We start from the raw sequence: 18479 nt of genomic DNA on the forward strand, positions 1-18479 counted from the left end.
GTGGGTTTTTCGGGTTCTTTGGCCATGTTCTGAAGGTTGTTCTTCCTAACGTTTCGCCAGTCTCTGTGGCTGGCATCTTCAGAGGACAGCATTCTGTGCTCTCGTGCAGTTTGTTAGGGAGTTGAGTATTTATGGCTGTGAGATCAGCTTTTGTCCTTTTCAGGAGATGGGTGATTATGGTGATTATGGACAATACACCCACAACAAAAACACAATGGAGGGGGTAAAGCAAATTCACTATGAGGAAAGACCTATTTGAGGCTGTTCAGCTTTTAAAAGGGGGCAGGAAAAGAAGAAATATTGTAAAGGTGTGTAAATAATGCATGGCATAAAAAAGTGAAGAGCAAGAATACTACTAGAGTCATTCAAGGAAAATGAATTGAGGAGCATTTAAGACAATTAATACAGAGTTACACAATGCATAGTTAAACTACAGAATCTGTTTCTATATTTACTTTTGTTTGTCACCTCAGTACCATTGTAGGAGAACACCTAATGCAAAGGGTTATTGCTCCCATATCCTGCTTGTGGGTCAATGCTAATGAAAGCTCTCTCATCACCCAAGGTGAGAAGAGAATCACTCACTCTGCTGCCCACCCCTCCATCATGTATGGAGGTTGCATGGGGTCGGAGGAGGAAAACAGTTGGAAGGCTACAGGATCAGCTCCACCTTTCCTTAAAGGAGGATGAAATGATCACCCCAGGCAAAGTGAGCAAAGAAGGTGCAGGTAGGATGACGATTGGTCATGCAGAAGTTTGTGGGAGGCAGCAGCAGCTCCACTGTCACTCTCAGCACTCCTCTGACTCAAGTAACTGTCTTATTCTTGTTAATGATGCCTGCTAAATTCCTTTTAAAAGCTGGCTAAACAGCTTAATGAGTGAGGTATCTGGCTGCAGAGCCAGAGATTTGGAGTTTGATTCTCCACTGTGTGTCTCAGGAGAACCAGCCTGTGTAGCCTTGGACAAGCAGGTGCTCTCAGAAGAAGGTAGTGGTTAACCACTTTTGACTATGCTCTACTTGGAAAACCCTGGAAAGGGTTGCCGTCAGTCAGAATTGATCTGATGGCACATAATTAATGAGTATGTGCCATCAAGTAAATTCTGCTTAACAGTGGCTTACTATTCCCTTCTTCTGGGGGTATCCTGGGGGAGTCAGCCACACAGGATGGCTCTTCTAGGGTGCACAGAGGGGAATTTAACTCCCAACCTCTGGCTCTGCAGTCAGAGACCTAACTCTCCGGGCTCCTATTAAAGCAAGTTGGGTAGCTCAATGGAATAAGCATCTGGTTGGGAGTTTGATTCTCCACTGTGCCTCCTGCAAGAAAAGCCAGCCTGTGTGGCCTTGGGCAAGCTGCAAAGTCACAGTGCCCCTGGAAGAAGGGAATGGCAAACCACTTCTATGTATTCTCTACCTTAAAAACTCTGGACAGGGTTGTCATAAGTCAGAATTGACTCGCTGGCATGCATGCATGCATGCATGCATGCATGCATACATACATACATACATACATACATACATACATACATACATACATACATACATACATACATACATACATACATACATACATACATACATATGTAAACCGCCCAGAGTAGCCTTGGCTGCCAGATGGGTGGTATAGAAATCAAATGGACGGACGTACGGACGGACAGACGGACGTACAGACGGATGGACGTACATACATACATACATACAAATTATTAAAGGCTTTCTAGTAGACTTTCCGTGGGCATTTGTTTGGCTTCTGTGGAAGAAGAAGCCGTCGGTTTGATAACATGACTTGTCTGATGTTCTTCAGTTGTATCCACATTCCTCCCCAACCCTTTTGTATTTTATATCATGTCTTTTTAGATTGTAAAACTGAGAGGAAGTTGTTGAACGGTTAGCTTCTCTAGAGACTTTTCTTTTCTGATGAAGAGCAGGGTAAATAAATAAACTGTTTTGAAAGAGTTTTCACCAGATTTGCCAGTTGTCATTCCCAACCGGGCTTGCTGTACACATTAATCAAGCCAGCTCTGTTTTCTTTCTTGATAAAGGACTTCAGAAGAACCCCTTTCAAAGGAACACCAGAAGGTTTCTCTTTCATCTGCCTGTCTCTTGGGCCCTGCCCTTATTCTCCAACCCACACCATGAACCAAAAGCCATTCTATGTTCCCCAGACAGCACTTCATAGCTTCCTCTTCCCCCCCTCTCTTTTTCTGTTCATTGTACTTTTCTCCGAACACACACTGGGGGGATGTTAAAGTTACAGCAGTTTTGCTCCACACAAGGCTAAGCTGTCCAGGTGTTGCAAAGGTTTGGCGGGCTCATCCAGAGATAAATAACTATGCAGGATTGAAAATAAGCCCCAAAGAATTCATAGCTCATTAAAAAATTGCTTGGCCCATGGCTCCTACATGCTATTTCTGACCTCAAAGATCTTTTGTAAAAAGTTAGCTCTTACAGGAGACCAAGTAAGCAGCTGTTTGCTAGGCTCAGCATCAGTGACTCTGTTCATATTTTATCTAAGGTTTGATGTTTGTAAAATGCTATATAGTAACTGTGTGGAGAAAATTAGAACAAGCAAGGGCATAAAAGTAACTTATGCAGTACTAGGGATCTCCAGAGCATAGCATCAGAACCAATCTAGAAGTTGGAAAAATTATTTCTTATTCCAAAATATGCAGCCAATCAATGCAGATTACTTTCCTAAGCTCATGGAAATAATAAAATTTGAGAGCGCCCTTAAACGCCCTTAAAGGCCATTGCCTTGTAACAGTCTGTGCATTCACACACACATACACTCACAAAACCACAAAAATTCCTGCATCTATTGAACAAAACTGGCAGAGAAGCTAAGCTTTTATTCTTTAAAAAGTGGGAAACCTTTGTCTGCAGCAAAGTTTTCTGACCAAATTTGCACTTCCAGTATGCAGAGTGGAAATTAATTATCTTTTGGACTGTGTATTTCTCAAAATTTTATAATTAATCAATTATCAGCTTGGCAAGTAGGCATTCTTCAGTCTCCAGAGACTATGGTAACATGCTCTGAATAGAGGTCTTGGAACAGCGTCTAGTGTGGCTGAGAAGGCCAATTCAAGAGTGACAATCCCTTCTACACTGAAGGCAAATACAATCTGTCCCTTGTCCAGCTCCCTAATTTTGCTGGTTTGGGGACTGCCTCTTTGCCTCGGCCTGCTGAACAAGTGTCTCTTTAGATTGGGAGAGGCCATGATACACTGCCTGCCTCCAGACTGAACACTCAGATGTCAAGGTTTCCCATCTGTTGAGGTCCATTCCCAAGGCCTTCAGATCCCGCTTGCAGATATCCTTGTATCGCAGCTGTGGTCTCCCTCTGGGGTGCTTTTCCTGCACTAATTCTCCATACAGGAGATATATTGGAATCCGACCTTCAGCCATTCTCACGACATGCCCAAGCCAATGTAGACGTCGCTGTTTCAGTTATCAGCTTAAAATAGTTACAAAAATGAACTTGTTGGGGGAAATGTGTAAATTCATAATTGTAATGTAAGAATTGCATGCAAACATACATTTATGAGGAAAATTGATATAATTAACATTGATTTCTCTTTCTCTTTGTTTTCAAAAAAATGTGAAAATAAAACAGAAGAGGCTCATGATTTATATGAATTACAAAGAGATTGGCTCTCCTCAGCCCTGTTCTGTTCCAGCATGTGGGGTGGAGGCTTCAAATAGTGATTTCCTCTCTATTCTACTTTCATTACACAGTGGTTGTCACACCTATACCCACCATGTGAGGCAAGCCACCTCCTAGTTGCTGATATTCATCATAGCCAGGGACCTGAGCTTGCTGCTTTAATGTTTTATTTCAAATTCAGGGTACAGTGGTGAAATTCCTGCTCTCCTGTTTGGGAAGAGAGGGGATCAACATGTCCCTACAGCTGGCACCCCAAGCACAGGTTAGAAACAAGTAATGTAATGACACTTCCTTTTTTTAAGCGAGAAGGAGGCAAGAAATTATAGATCAGTTAAATAAACGTTTGCTCCAGGCTAATCTGTGGAAAATATTATCAAAGGTAATCAAGTATTTGGATGAACAAGCTGTGCTCAGGAAAAATAGGAATGGCTTCTGCAGAGACAAACTTTGCCACATGGAAGTTTTTGAAAATGGTAAAAAAATATGGGTGGTTATGATGTGGGGAATTTAAAAAGGTTTTGACTAGATTGCTCAGTAATGACTCCTGAGCAGACCTTAAAAACACAGAATAAGAGGTCATTTAAAGTCCTGGTTGTAGTGGTCTGGGGGGGGTTGTATGTCATCTCACAGGAAGAAAAATCTGTGTACTGCCTGGCTTTTCTTTAGGATCTAATGAGATTCAAGGAAAAGATTCAGCCTTTCTGTGCTTATCCCAACCCCTACACCTTCCTGGCAATGAGATCCAGGCCAGTGTGCTGTGCTCAGGCCTTGCAAGCACAGCCTGGCCTTAAAAACCTCATCACCTCTCAGCACACTGAGTGTGTTGTGTGAGTTCCTAGAGTCAGAGAATTATAGAGTGAGAAGGATTCCCACTGGTGATTGTGTCCTAACCCCACTGAGGTAGGAAAACTGCGGCTAATGTATCACTGACACATAGCCAGCTAACCTGTTTAAAACCTCCAGCGATGGGGAGTCCACCTCCTTCATTTCTACACTGTTATGAAAGCTTGATCCAAAGCGTTACACTGTATGCATCGCTCTCTCTTTCTTTCTCTCTCTCTCTTTCTCTCCATCATAAAGATTTACGTACTTCATGCTTAACATATTATTTATTGTGTCTGTTAGTTATTAGGTAACTGATTCTTTACCACACAATAAAACCTGCTAATTTCCAATTCAATTTCTGTGCATAATTTGATTTTTGTGTAATCAATACCAAATAATAAAATAAAACAAAGTAAAATGGAACAAAACAGAAAAACCACTCTATGTGACTATAGGGCACTGGGCCAGTGTTCAAAGATCCCTTTTATGTGTATATTTTCATTATAGGTGTGGATATTCCGGAAAGCACATTCATAAATATGTATGATGGGATTAAATGTACAACTTTCCTCCCATTTCTTCTTGCTCCTCTTGCTCCTTTTCAGGTCTTCCTGCTTACGTTTTTTTATCTGTCTACAGTTTTTCCAGCCTCTTCCTTCTGTCATTTATAAAACTATTGGAGGAATTTCGATTATTCCTTTTAGTTAGCAGAATGTGAGGCAAGCAACAACAACAACAACACAGAAATATGGAGAGAGCAGCTCAGCCTCATGAGTCCCTCCCCCCACTCCCCAGTTTCACTTGCACAGAGACTAGTACTTTGTATGATAAAATTTCTCTAGAAACATTTAAGGTAGAAAAAGGTATATTTGCTTATAGTTACCATCTGTATTTATAGTCAGAAGTGGGAAGGGAAAAAAAGGACAAAATGGAGTCTCCAGCATCTGGAAGGCCCTGCATGCTTGTTGGTTGGAGGATGTTCAGAGGAAGAAGAGAGCTATCAAGAAAAATGTAGAAGCAAGTAAATAAACAAGAAGAGAGGGCATGGACTTGCCTCAAATGCCAGAGCCAAGAAAAGAACTTTACCAATCAAGTTAGTGGCGAAGGTCAATCACATTAGGCTGTAAAGACCACTTCTGCAGAGACCCAGAATTAGTGCATGCAAGATTGCTGTTATTCCAACAAAAACAAGCAAGTTCACTTCTCCAAGCATTGTCCCACAATAATGCCACCTGTTCTGAGTTGTATTAAATGTTTTCATGAAGAAGCCTCTTTGTTAATCCAGTATCTTTTGTTCCCAATCCAAACTCTGGGCACAGTAACACTAATGAAATGAATTGGATTTTTAAACTGTGTTGTATATTGATTGAGGGGGCTTCATGGGCTTTTACAACTGTTGCTTTTGAGACTTTGTCCTGCTCCTACCCACCCTTGCACTGGCTCCCTCTCACAGCCACCAACTGCTGCCACGGCCACTGTGATATTATTTTTACTAAATTTTTAAAAATTATATCTTGCAATCTGGTATAGCAGAATGACAGACAGAATGAGAGACAGAAACAAAAATTAAAACAGAGGTTTCCCATGTGCATGGAGACAGATAAACAGGCAAACAAACACACACACACACAGGGGGTGGAAATTATTGACTGGGCTTGGGAAGGGATAGGACTGAAACTGACCAGAGATATTTTGACTAGATTGGTCCTTCTAGGCTTGCAAAGGAAGGAACCAGACAACCAGGTCTGAAACTGACCAGAGATATGACTAACATTACAAAGGAGGAAGATGCACACATGCACACACAGGGGTTGGAGAAGGACAGGAATCAGGGAAAGGCATACTAGTGAAGGGCAAACCCTATAGACATAATTTACACTGACAGTTTGCCAAAATTATTCAAAATAAATCATTTCGACATCTGAGTTTAAATAAATGACCCTCTGGCGGAACAGTAAAATACCTCACATCCAATCAAAATAACATGACTCCCTGTCAAAACAATCCAGGTTTCTATGTGCGTAGTATGATCACATTTGTAAAAATTGATTTAAAACATGCTTAAAGATAAAGGTAAATGTTCCCCTTGACATTTTTAGTCCAGTCGTGTTCAACTCTAGGGGGCGGTGCTCATCCCGTTTTTCAAGCCATAGAGCCAGCGCTTGTCTGAAGACAGTTTCCGTTGCCATGTGGCCAGCGCGACTAGGGAACACCTTTTTTACCTTCCCACCGAGGTGGTGCCTATTTATCTACTTGTATTTACATGCTTTTGAACTGCTAGGTTGGCGAGGAGCTGGGACAAAGCAACAGGAGCTCACTCTGTCGCGTGGATCCGATCTTACAACTGCTGGTCTTCTGACCCTGCAGCACAGGCTTCTGCGGTTTAGCCCGCAGCGCCACCACAGCTTAACCTGATCTAAACATGGGCCTTTTTCCTGGTGTGACAGCACACTTTGTCTGATTTAGGCAGTCCAAAAGCAAAAAACCCTCCAAGGTAGCAGGCATTGTAAGCCGCCTAGAGTGGTCGCAATAACCAGATAGGCGGGGTATAAATGGAATAAAATAAATAAATAAATAAATAGATAGATAGATAGAGAGATAGAGAGATAGAGAGATAGATAGAGAGATAAACAAACAAACAAACAAACAAACAAATAAATAAATAAATGAGAGCTCACATTACAACAAGAAGACACTACTGTACAACCACTACAGCAGATAGTCTTTAAGGTGCCACAGTGTTTTCATTTCTTGGGTTTATTGTTTTTTGTTTGTTTGTTTTATTGCCTGATATGTGAAGATGCAGTGATGGGAGGAGTACCAAAGTGAAAACAGGCGTGAAGTGCTGGGTGTAGTGTGCTGCCAATCCTTTATTTAATTATTTTATTAGATTTATACCCCGCCCATGTAGACAAATAGTCTACTCTGGGCGGCATTATCCTGATGCTGCATGCACCATCCTCCAGATGCCATGTTCACTCCTTTGGCTGTATGTGCTGTCCTGTCATCAGACTGGAGCCACCAGCCTTCCTGCTGCTACCTATCGTCTCTTTCTATTGCTGTGGGTTTAAAATGCAAGATGGACATACAGTACGTTTCCAGCTATAGTTGCTGTCGTTCTTATGGCAGGTGTGTGGCATCCTCTGTCAATTACTATCATTCCTCTTGTGTGTGGTAGTGTCTTGTTGTTGCTTCACCTGGTGTCCTGCAGCACCTGCTTTGCTACTATTGCTGTGTGAGATGTGTTACAATTTCTGTCAGTACGTGCAGCATCTTGCTGCATCCCCTTACTGTTGCTGGCGCAGTGTTTGATGTCCTGTGGTTTCCACTACCCTGGGAGCAATCCTGCTGCCCCATCTGTCATTCTACAATTCGTTGCTATGTGCAGCATCTCATCGTTTTTTCTGTTCTTACGTTGGGCATCCTGTTGGCCACCTGTTGCATTTCTGTCTGTGGCTGGTTCGAGAGATTTTGCTACCTGAGATGTTGGATAAAGAAGTGCCCTGTCCATTCCTTATATCAACCCTGACTGGATTGGGAGGGAAATCTCACTTTCAGCATTGGCAATGAGACAGCATCCCCCATGGCATCAGAAGCAGAAAGCCAGTTTACGAGGTGTAGGGCAGACCCCACAGCATGTACTAGCACCTTGTCACCATCTGACATTCTGAATCATCTGCTTCCTGGGAGCAGCTCTCTCACTTTCCCTAATAACAGAGCTTGCCCTGCTCCTGTTATTTCGTGTGGCATCCTGCCAGACTTCTTGTCATTCCTGTCGCTCTGCCACTGCTCTTTTAGTTTTTGTATAGACTAAAATGCTTGCAACAAAATAAGGGGTACAACCAGAAATAGATGGACAAATTCAGTAAGAATTAAGTCATAGTATGTAGATTTGGCAAGACTGACTCTCTTCTCGCTGCATCCTTCTCAAACCTTTGCTGAAGGAATGCTCTACCACTTGGCCTGGTATTGCAGACAGAGATAGTTGCCTGAAATGGAAATGAGAAGGAATTTTCCCTTTCTAATCTGAGTTGGCTAAAGGCAAAAGAGCTAGTTGCCTTTTCTTCACTGCACCGCTTTGGCTTATAATTCAAGTTGAATCCAGCTGCAATGTATTAAATGCTACCCTTCAGAAGGGTCTAGCCCAGGGATGGCGAACCTATGGCACGCGTGCCACAGCTGGCACACAGAGCCCTCTCTGTGGGCACACGAGCCATAAGTCGCCATACAGAAATATCCATCCTCTGATCCCGGATTTCGGCATTCCCGTCTGCTGGTGCAGTGGTCCAGCGGAAGAGTGCAATGGCGACCATTACCGGTCTAGCCCAATGGGGGATTGGAGGACCAGTAAGTATTTATTTGTTAATACCGCCCATGGGGGGGGGGGACAAGCATTTAACCCTTGCAGTGCAGGAGTTGTTTTTTCTAAACTAAAACCCCAGCATTTGGGTTTTAATTGCAGTATTGGCACTTTGAAATAAATAAGTTGATTTTGTGTTGCAGTTTGGAAACTTGGGCTCAAAAAGGTTCACCATCACTGCACTTGGCGCTCAGAAGAAGCCATTGCCCTCAAGCAGCAGATTTTGCAGTACCAGTGTATTTTTGCTATCTATCCATGGGATGGATCCACATGAATTTTAATGTACGCTCATCTCCAAATCATTGCCCATCTCCATTTCCTCGGTTGTGGCACTGGCGTGAGAGGTTGGACTGGAAGCTTCTTTGAAGTGGCATACTGTATTTTCTCCCCACTTGTACTCTGCAAGGAGCTGTCCATGGAGTGCTCATGGTGTTGATGATGAAGTTGAGGCTTGCCAGGTCTCAGAGAATGAGCTGTACCAGGAAATGGCTGGGCTCCCCTGAATCTCCAGGCCAGGCAAATAAATGTGAGGAGCAGTGGTGGAAGGGAAAGAGCAAGTCATGTTTATTGTTATGGGGTGGCCATAGTGTTTGGATACCCAACTCCAACCCTCTCCGAATGGCACCAGGGCTCACTGGCTTCCTGTGTCTGTCCAATACGATGCATAATATACTTGCTTAGGAGCTCAGACAGGGAACCCACAATGTCTAGCTCCCTCCCTCACACATGCATGGAGAAATATTATGTTCCTAATTCCTGTGACATCACAAGGCCCCACACCATGACTTGACAAAGATACACCCCAGGCATTGGGCTCCAGGTATAATGAGGGGATGGGGAAGATAATCCTGTGACAGCCCCGACAAACAAGACAACACTTCAAAACCATTCCAGAAAAATTATTTTATTGGTTTTGGAAAAGAGGCTAAATGGGTATCCTCAGCGGAGAAACAGACTGGTTCAGCTCCAGCAGGACACCTGCCTTCTGGTCCCTCACTTCCCCCTGGGGAAGAGGAAGCTTTGGGCCCTGCAAGGGAAAGAGAGAGGGAAAAAAACAAGTAAGGGGGTAAGCTCGTCCACTGCCGTCAAACGGCTTCAACCCAGGTGTATCCACTGACCAATGTTATGGCAACTTCATCCCGAAGTTCCACCTGCCAACATCCACTGGCTTGCACCAGGAATACCCACCCTGTTCATCTCTTCCACTCTGCTTCTGAAGCGAGCCTCCATCAGCCCCCAAATGCTTGGGTCACACTCATGCCCCGGCAACATATACGGAACGCCAGCCAGCCCATTTACACACACATTCTCTCTCTCTCTCTCTCTCTCTCACACACACACACACACACACACACACACCAGCCACCCCCTCAACACACACACACACACACACACACCCCTACCTTAACTCCACCAGCCATTCACAGACATGCCCGGGCTTCCATCCACCGATATCCACCAAGCTTCTGCCAGTTGGTTTCAGGAGGCTCCCAGCTTCATCCGTCAACCTCTGCCGGCCTCCGCTTTGCGGCCTCAGCTTTCACAGGCAGATTCCACCAGCTTCTGTCTGCCAACGTCCACCAACTCCCCCCGCCCGGTCCATCACTGACATCAGCCAGCTTCAAGCCATGGATCTCCGCCAGCCTCGAGCTGTTAACTCACCAGCCCACTTAGCAAGTTCATCTGCTTTCGCTAGAGAACTTGCCTTGGGCAGAAGGGTTGGGTCCCTTCCAGCCACTGCCACTTCCTCTACCGGACTGGCCACTGGCCTCCCTTCTGGTCTCCTGCCCTGCCCAGCAAGCCCCTTTTATCTGCCAGCAGAGAGGTGGGGCCCTGTGAGGTCACAAAGACCCAGGTGAGTGGGGTTGGATTCCCAGCAGTAGCACCCTTGCGATTGGCTGAGTCCTGAAGATGATGTCAACAGTCCCTCTGATCATGTGATTCACCCACAAAAGCTTGCATTTTGCATGAGTTTTTTAATTTTTTTTTTAAATTAGTGGCCTAGAAATGCATCCCCTGTCACCAATCCTTCTGATTGTTAAATCTCCTGGCCTTCAGATAGGATTCTAGGTTGGTGCTCCAAAAAGTTATCTTCCAGCATGCAAATCTTAGCACAGGTCAGGTTTTTGCCCATCAAAGCAAGATTACAGGAACTTCTCTGCTTGTCCTGTAGGTCGCCAGCACATTCAGTGCCTTAGGCCCCAATGAAAACGAAAGAACACAACTATGGCTCTCTCTTAAACTGAGAGAAATCAAGGCTTGCATTCATAGACACCTGAACCACTAGACTAGTGATGGCGAACCTATGGCACGCGTGCCACAGCTGGCACACAGCCCTCTCTGTGGGCACATGAGCCATAAGTCACCATAGAGAAATACTTACCCGTCCTCTGATCCCGGATTTCAGCACTCCCGTCTGCTGGTGCAGTGGTCCAGTGGAGGGGTGCAATGGTGACCATTACCAGTCTAGCCCACTGGGGGATTGGAGGACCAGTAAGTATTTATTTGTCAATAAAGCCCATGGGGGGGGGGAAACATGCATTTAACCCTTGCAGTGCAGGAGCAGTTGTTTTTTCTAAACTAAAATATCAGCATTTGGGTTTTAATTACAGTGTTGGCACTTTGATTTTGTGTTGCAATTTGGGCACTTGGGCTCAAAAAGGTTCACCATCACTGGTCTAGCCGAAGATGAATCAGGAGCTTGACCTTTAATAACATTTTTTAAAAACTAGTTAAATAAACATCTTAGTTTAATAAAGTTTATTGAAACTGTCAGAATTTCAATTTGCATATTGTTTTGTCTTTCTTTTATGCCTGTCTGTATGTAGGAAAATGTGTTTTCCTAGTCTGTGCTTATGATTTCATAACTAGTTGGCAAAAAAAAATATCCCCACACTGAAGTGAATGGAAATCATCTGATTCCCAAGCATATGTATTTGGAAGTTAGAAAAGATAGAAAGTTAAGTTGGCTAGAACAGGACATTAATTGGAAAAAAGTATGGAATAGATGCACAAGTTCTATATAGTCAGACCTTGTGCTGGGTGACCTTGGAATAAATTCCACTGAATGTATGCTAATTATACAAGAAGTTTATATAGAAGTTTATATTTTATATAAAGGGTTTATGTAGAATTCGATGATGACTATCCCCAGGTAAGCTTTTGAAATATTGCAGTCTAAGTTACAGCTCTCAATGGGATAAAATATTTACCGTTTACAAATTAGATTTATGATCAGATGGGCATTTAGCCTCCTATTTGAATTGCCATGGGAGCAAGATGATTCACTTTTTTCAGTGATCACATTATGTAATCACTAGAATGAACCAAATCATCTCCAGAGCATTTCTACCTGCACCTTTCTGAGCTCCTATTAGGGGTTCTGCTTTTTGGTGCAGTTACAATTAGTTTGATCCATTTCCAGCATGTGTGATCACTGGAAATGGACTAAAAACATGCCTTCTGGCTGTCAAGGCTTCTTTTAGTTGGAATTTCCAACACTGTGGATTAATAAGCAAGCCACTTCAGGATATTGAGCACTTCCTCTGCTCTTTAGTGCAGGGGCAGGGGAAGTTAAAAAAATTAGACTGTAGTAGACCATCGCTGATGCACTGCATAACTTAAATTCTTTGTCTTTGCTGAAGGGCCAGTCAAGAAACTATCTGGTCCTTTACGACAAGGCAAAGAATTTTTTTAAATTATACGCAATGCATCTAGGTCAGGAGGCAACAAGTGGGTAATAACAAAAGCAAAATCAGAGTTTTAAAAAGTATTATTTGCTGAATAGGAATGTTGTATTTCTGAAGAAGTAACTTTCCAGGCTCTAGTTGAAACACTACAGAAATGTGAATTAACAAAGGCTGTGATCAGATGGTGAGAGAGGTGTGCCTGATTCCACTGGAAAAGGTTTCTTTGGCAAGAAGGAACTCCCTTAAAGTGAACTCTTTTGTCTGCCAGGGAATCACTCCAGCCCGGCCCCCAAAAGTACCAACCCTATTGTTGGATGAAAAAGGTCCAGCTTGGGTGCAGTTCAGGGTCAGGCAGGGGCACCATTCCCTGTATGTTGTGTTTTTGCCAGGAAATAGCTTGCAGCAGACCAAGCCACAAGCAGTCCAAAATGTGAGTTGCATGCTGTGTGAGTGTACCCGAAGAAAGCAAAGACAGATGCAAAGAGAAAAAGAGTTTTTAAATTAAATTATTCTGTGATTGCTCAATAACATGACCAGTTTATATTTGCTGTCCGCTATGATCAGCATGACTCTTCAATCTTTGGCTACCAGGTTTTAATTTGAATTTCAGAAGAGCCAGAACTCATGCCCAAGAGGTCGCAGTTCTGACTGAGCTTCATTGGTACTCGAAGTGTCTCACCACCACCACCAAACTGGATTTGTCTATACAAATGTGGGGATGAAGTAATTCTCCTAATTCATGTAAAGGTCATGCTACCCACATGGTATTCCTCTGAAAAGAAGAAAATTCTGCCTTTTCTCAGAGGCAAATTAGATATTGAGGGTAATGTGTATTCCTCTCACCAGCCTATTTTCCAACAACACAATTTCCTCAGACTTACATGACTGCGGAACCGTGCAAATTATAGCTTGGAAGTACGTCTATCATTTGCTGGTATAAAGGTAAACATTTTCCCAATGACTAATCTCAAAACAAAAAGTTCAAAATGCAAGACAGAAATGAAAGTAAAAGTATGTACTGTGACAAAAGATTCTTTACCATTTCTAATTATTTGCCAAATGCATTGTCTAGTTCTAGCTTTATGCCTAAACTGAGGATGAATCTTCTGGCTAGGATGCTGAGAAGTGGTACAATACTTGTTCACATGGGACAGCAGCGTAATTTATTTAACTACACAAATAGTATTATTCGTGGGGTTGGGACACGGGGATCCACTGGCAGCCATAGAAAAAGATGACAAAGGGTATTTGTGATGGATGGAAGGGACAGAAGCCATAGGTTGCAGACAGCCTCCTGAGCAAGAAAGACAGATTTGTAAGAGTCCACTTCAGATCACTGGAATTGTTACAGAGATTAGTGAGATTCATTTCTAATACCGATCAGAGAGCAATATTATGATGGAAGGGTAATGGAGAACCTCACAAGTAGTGCTTACATTTAACCACAAGCCAGCCTGGGCTCTCTTGTCAGTATGATTGGTCCTGAAACATGACGTAGAAAAGAGATTCTAGGTAGGTTTGACTTTAATTTCTTGACTGGACAAGCAGGTTTCATCAGGTAGCAAGTGCTGGAAGGTAGCAAAAATGTGTTGGAAAAGTTCTGTGCTATACAATCTCCTCTGCCTTACCTTAAACTAATGCTTCCAGATATAGTAGAGGACACGGCAACTATATTTATTTATTTAAAATATTTTTATTTTGCCTTTCTCCCTACAGAGAACCCAAGGCAACTTACATCATTAAAGTATCAAGAGTCTTGAAGAAAGATCTCATTGCCAAACCAATCAGCTTTTGTGTATATGGCACAGAACAGTTAGCTCCATTTATTGCTCTGTCTCAGGCAGCAGAAATGTCTAGGATTGTTGTTGTTGTTTAGTTAAGAGTGTCCAACTCTGCATGACCCCATGGACCAGAGCACGCCAGGTCCTCCTGTCTTCCACTGCCTCCCAGAGTTGGGTCAAATTCATGTTGGTAGTTTCAATGACACTGTCCAACCATCTCATCCTCCGTCATCCCCTTCTCCTCTTGCCTTCACACTTTCCCAACATCAGGGTCTTTTCCAGGGAGTCTTCTCTTCTCATGAGATAGCCAAAGTACTGGAGCCTCGACTTCAGGATCTGTCTTTACAGTGAGCACCCATGGTTGATGTCTTTCAAAATGGATTGGTTTGTTCTCCTTGCAGTCCAGGGGACTGTCAAGAGTCTCCTCCAGCACCACAATTTAAAAGCATCAATTCTTTGGTGGTCTACTTTATTTATGGTCCAGCTCTCACTTCCATACATCACTACTGGAAAAACCATAGCTTTGACTATGCAATCCTATGTCGGCAAGGTGATGTCTCTGCTTTTTAAAATGCTGTCTAGGTTTCTCATTGCTTTCCACCCAAGAAGCAGGCGTCTTTTAATTTCCTGGCTGCTGTCACCATCTGCAGTGATCATGGAGCCCAAGAAAGTAAAATCTGTCATTGCCTCCATATCTTCCCCTTCTATTTGCCAGGAGGCGATGGGACCAGTGGCCATGATCTTAGTTGTTTTTTTATGTTGAGCTTCAGACCATTTTTGGCGCTCTCCTCTTTCACCCTCATTAAGGGGTTCGTTAATTCCTCCTCACTTTCTGCCATCAGAGTAGTATCATCTGCATATCTGAGGTTGTTGATATTTCTTCCAGCAATCTTAATTCCGGTTTGGGATTCATCCAGTCTGGCCTTTTGCATAGTGTATTCTGCATATAAGTTAAATAAGCAGGGACACAATATACAGCCTTGTCATACTCCTTTCCCAATTTTGAACCAATCATTTGTTCCATATCCAGTTCTGACTGTTGCTTCCTGTCCCACGTATAGGTTTCTCAGGAGATAGATAAGGTGGTCAGGCACTCCCATTTCTTTAAGGACTTGCCATAGTTTGCTGTGGTCCACACAGTCAAAGGCTTTTGCATAGTCAATGAAGCAGAAGTAGATGTTTTTCTGGAACTCTCTGGCTTTCTCCATAATCCAACGCATGTTAGCAATTTGGTCTCTAGTTCCTCTGCCTCTTTGAAATCCAGCTTGTACTTCTGGGAGTTCTCGGTCCACATACTGCTGAAGCCTACCTTGTAGGATTTTGAGCATAAGCTTGCTAGCATGTGAAATGAGTGCAATTGTACGGTAGTTGGAGCATTCTTTGGCACTGCCTTTCTTTGGGATTGGGATGTAGACTGATCTTTTCCAATCCTCTGGCCACTGCTGAGTTTTTGAAACTTGCTGGCATATTGAGTGTTGCCCCTTAACAGCATCATCTTTTAAGATTTTAAATAGTTCCACTGGAATGCCGTCACCTCCACTGGCCTTGTTGTTAACCATGCTTTCTAAGGATGTCCAGGATTACTCCTGCTTATTGACATCTAAATAAACACAATTTATTTGCATGCATGTATGAGGAGGAGTAAAGGTTTCCAGAGTAGGAAGTGCAACTCCGAGGAAGGCTTCAGTCCAGGACATTACAGCTAGATTTAGAAGTGGAGTAGTGGGCACTTAGAAACATGTGTTCACTGTGGTGGGTCTCCATGGCTGATCAACAAGTTCTATCCAGGAAGTCAAGAATTCCAGTCTTGGAGTAGACTTCTTGGAACAAGCGCCCAACCCTTAAGCAATGAGGCCCTGTGTGTTTGAGGAGCTGTGGGATCAGCGGTCTAAGAAAATCTAAGTTTGAACTTTTGTCCGAGTCTTGCTCCTTATTATTCCTGGGCGTTCTTCCCATTCCCCTTTCATATTGTGAGTCAGAGAGGATGGAATAGCTTGCCTTCCCTTGGGACACAGGAAGCTTGCCAAAGACAGAGAGAATAAGGCATTTTTACAAGCTGTTTGCTCCAAGAGAACAAAGAAGACACATTCCTGCATATGCATCACTTGAGACATAAGTATTAAGGAGAAGGACTATGCAAAGCCAAAGGAAACTGCTCAGAGAAATATATGGACCCAAGAGTGTAGATAGCCAACATATCAAATTAAAGGCTAGTTTACATTATTAGAGACCCTGGGATAATTATTTCTGAATTCTTAACATATTTACATGACCAAATGGTGAATAAGGGTACAAACAGAAGGTGGAAGTTGGAGCGATCTACAGTAGTTTGCACTTAAAAGGTTCTTATCTTTGGTGCAATCGATTTTATCTCACACTTGAGTGATCCTTCATTCACATGGGAGACTTTCTTCTCCTATTAGAAGGATTTAGACAGCTCTTTGGATTGCTCCACTTTCCCCTCCCCTTTCAATTATTGATACCCTCAGCCCTATCCCTGCTCCAGCCTTTTGCTGGGAGCATCATTCTACAGGCCACAAAAACTCCCCTCATTTTTGTTAAGTAAAGTGACATAGCACTACAGCAATGCATCAACCTAGCATAGTACATCCTTATAATAAATATGCAGTAGTATTAAAAGACACCTCCAATGTACTGTATTAGAATTGTGCTGTGTCAATTAGGGATTTTTTTTTAAAAAAGACAAAACTAGAGGAGGTTTCTCTGCCCCCCCTTTAATGTCACAATCCACTGAATATGTCACAGGATTGTCACCTCAGATAAACTGCCCTTGGCTCTATTTTAATGCAAATTACTAACCACGCAGACTGCAGAATGGGATAATCAGGAACACTCAGTTTCACACCAAATAAACAGCAGCCCTAGCACTGTGCCAGAAAGGAGTGGGACAGCTTGTAAAAGTGACAGGATGGATCTCTCTTATTGAAAACACATGTGGTTGGTGGAAAGCCGGGTGAACCAAATTGCAGCAAAGGCAGCCCAAATAGCAAGCTATATATCCATCTGATTGCCCTCTAAGAGATTGAAATAACAGCAAGAGAGAACAACGCCTGGCAGGAGTAAGGGCTTCTCCACCATTGTATACTCTTTAAAAAAAAAATTAAATATTGTCTTTCACTGTTGTAAGCCCCCTTGAGTCCTTTTCAAGGAGAAAAGCAGGGTAACATAAATAAATAAGTAAATGAATAAGTACATAAGTAAATAAGCAAATAGACAGACACAGACAGACAGACAGACAGACAGACAGACAGACAGACAGACAGACAGATAGATAGATAGATAGATAGATAGATAGATAGATAGATAGATAGATAGATAGATAGATAGATAGATAGATAGATAGATAGATAATCTTTTAATCCTAAACAACCATGAGAATGGGATTGGGGGGAAGCTATCCCTACTGATCACACCCTTCCCCTCTCCTTCAAGAAAGGGGTGACTGGAGCTTTCAATTCCTGAAAAACAGCGGCATAAATTGGATTTCATCCATTAAATGGTGGAGGAGGACTATAACATGGCTGAAGTGTCCCCTCATCCTCCTGTCTCCTTCCTCATGTTCTGTTGTGAGTGTTGAGCCAGTGACTAAGTAGACATGAAATAGTATATTTTGTAGTATAAGTCAACATGTGGAACACCCATAAAAATCAATCAATGAGACAGTGCCTCAAAAGACTGGTCTGGAAATACCCTTATGGGGAAGGAGGGCATCAACTATGGCAGCTATGACCTATATCCAGTATAGGTCATAGACACTTCTGAATACTAGTTGTGCTTAGGAAGCAAGATGCAGAAATAAATGGGCCTTTAGTCTGACTCAGCCAGTTTCTAGTCATGTGCATCTCCTGCGGATAGCTACTTCTAACTTTCTAGCCCACTAAACCCATACATAAGAAGGACTGACAGGGCCAGGGTTGCCATGTTGCAAAATGGGCACATAATGTATTTTTGAGCCCTCAAAGGCTAACTATGAATTATGACAATATATTGTAAGAAGTCTAAGTCTGTGATCCTGTGATGTAAACTTCCCAGATATAAAGTCTACTGAAGTCCACCAAACCTCTAAGGCAGTGGTCCCGAACCTTGGGCCTCCAGATGTTACTGAACTACAACTCCCAGAAGCCTTCATCATCACGTCTGC

General features: G+C 42.9%; 1 long non-coding RNA gene across 1 annotated transcript in view; it reads left to right on the top strand.

The window, feature by feature from the left end:
• The window catches only part of LOC140708408 (uncharacterized), a 32307-nt gene that overhangs the window by 4785 nt on the left and 9043 nt on the right, over positions 1–18479 (top strand). The window contains exon 2 of the long non-coding RNA XR_012088570.2: positions 566–728. This is a non-coding gene — a long non-coding RNA (uncharacterized LOC140708408). The remainder of the gene's footprint in view (positions 1–565; positions 729–18479) is intronic.

Source organism: Pogona vitticeps, chromosome 6, assembly GCF_051106095.1.
Source record: "Pogona vitticeps strain Pit_001003342236 chromosome 6, PviZW2.1, whole genome shotgun sequence".
Lineage (NCBI taxonomy): Eukaryota > Metazoa > Chordata > Lepidosauria > Squamata > Agamidae > Pogona > Pogona vitticeps.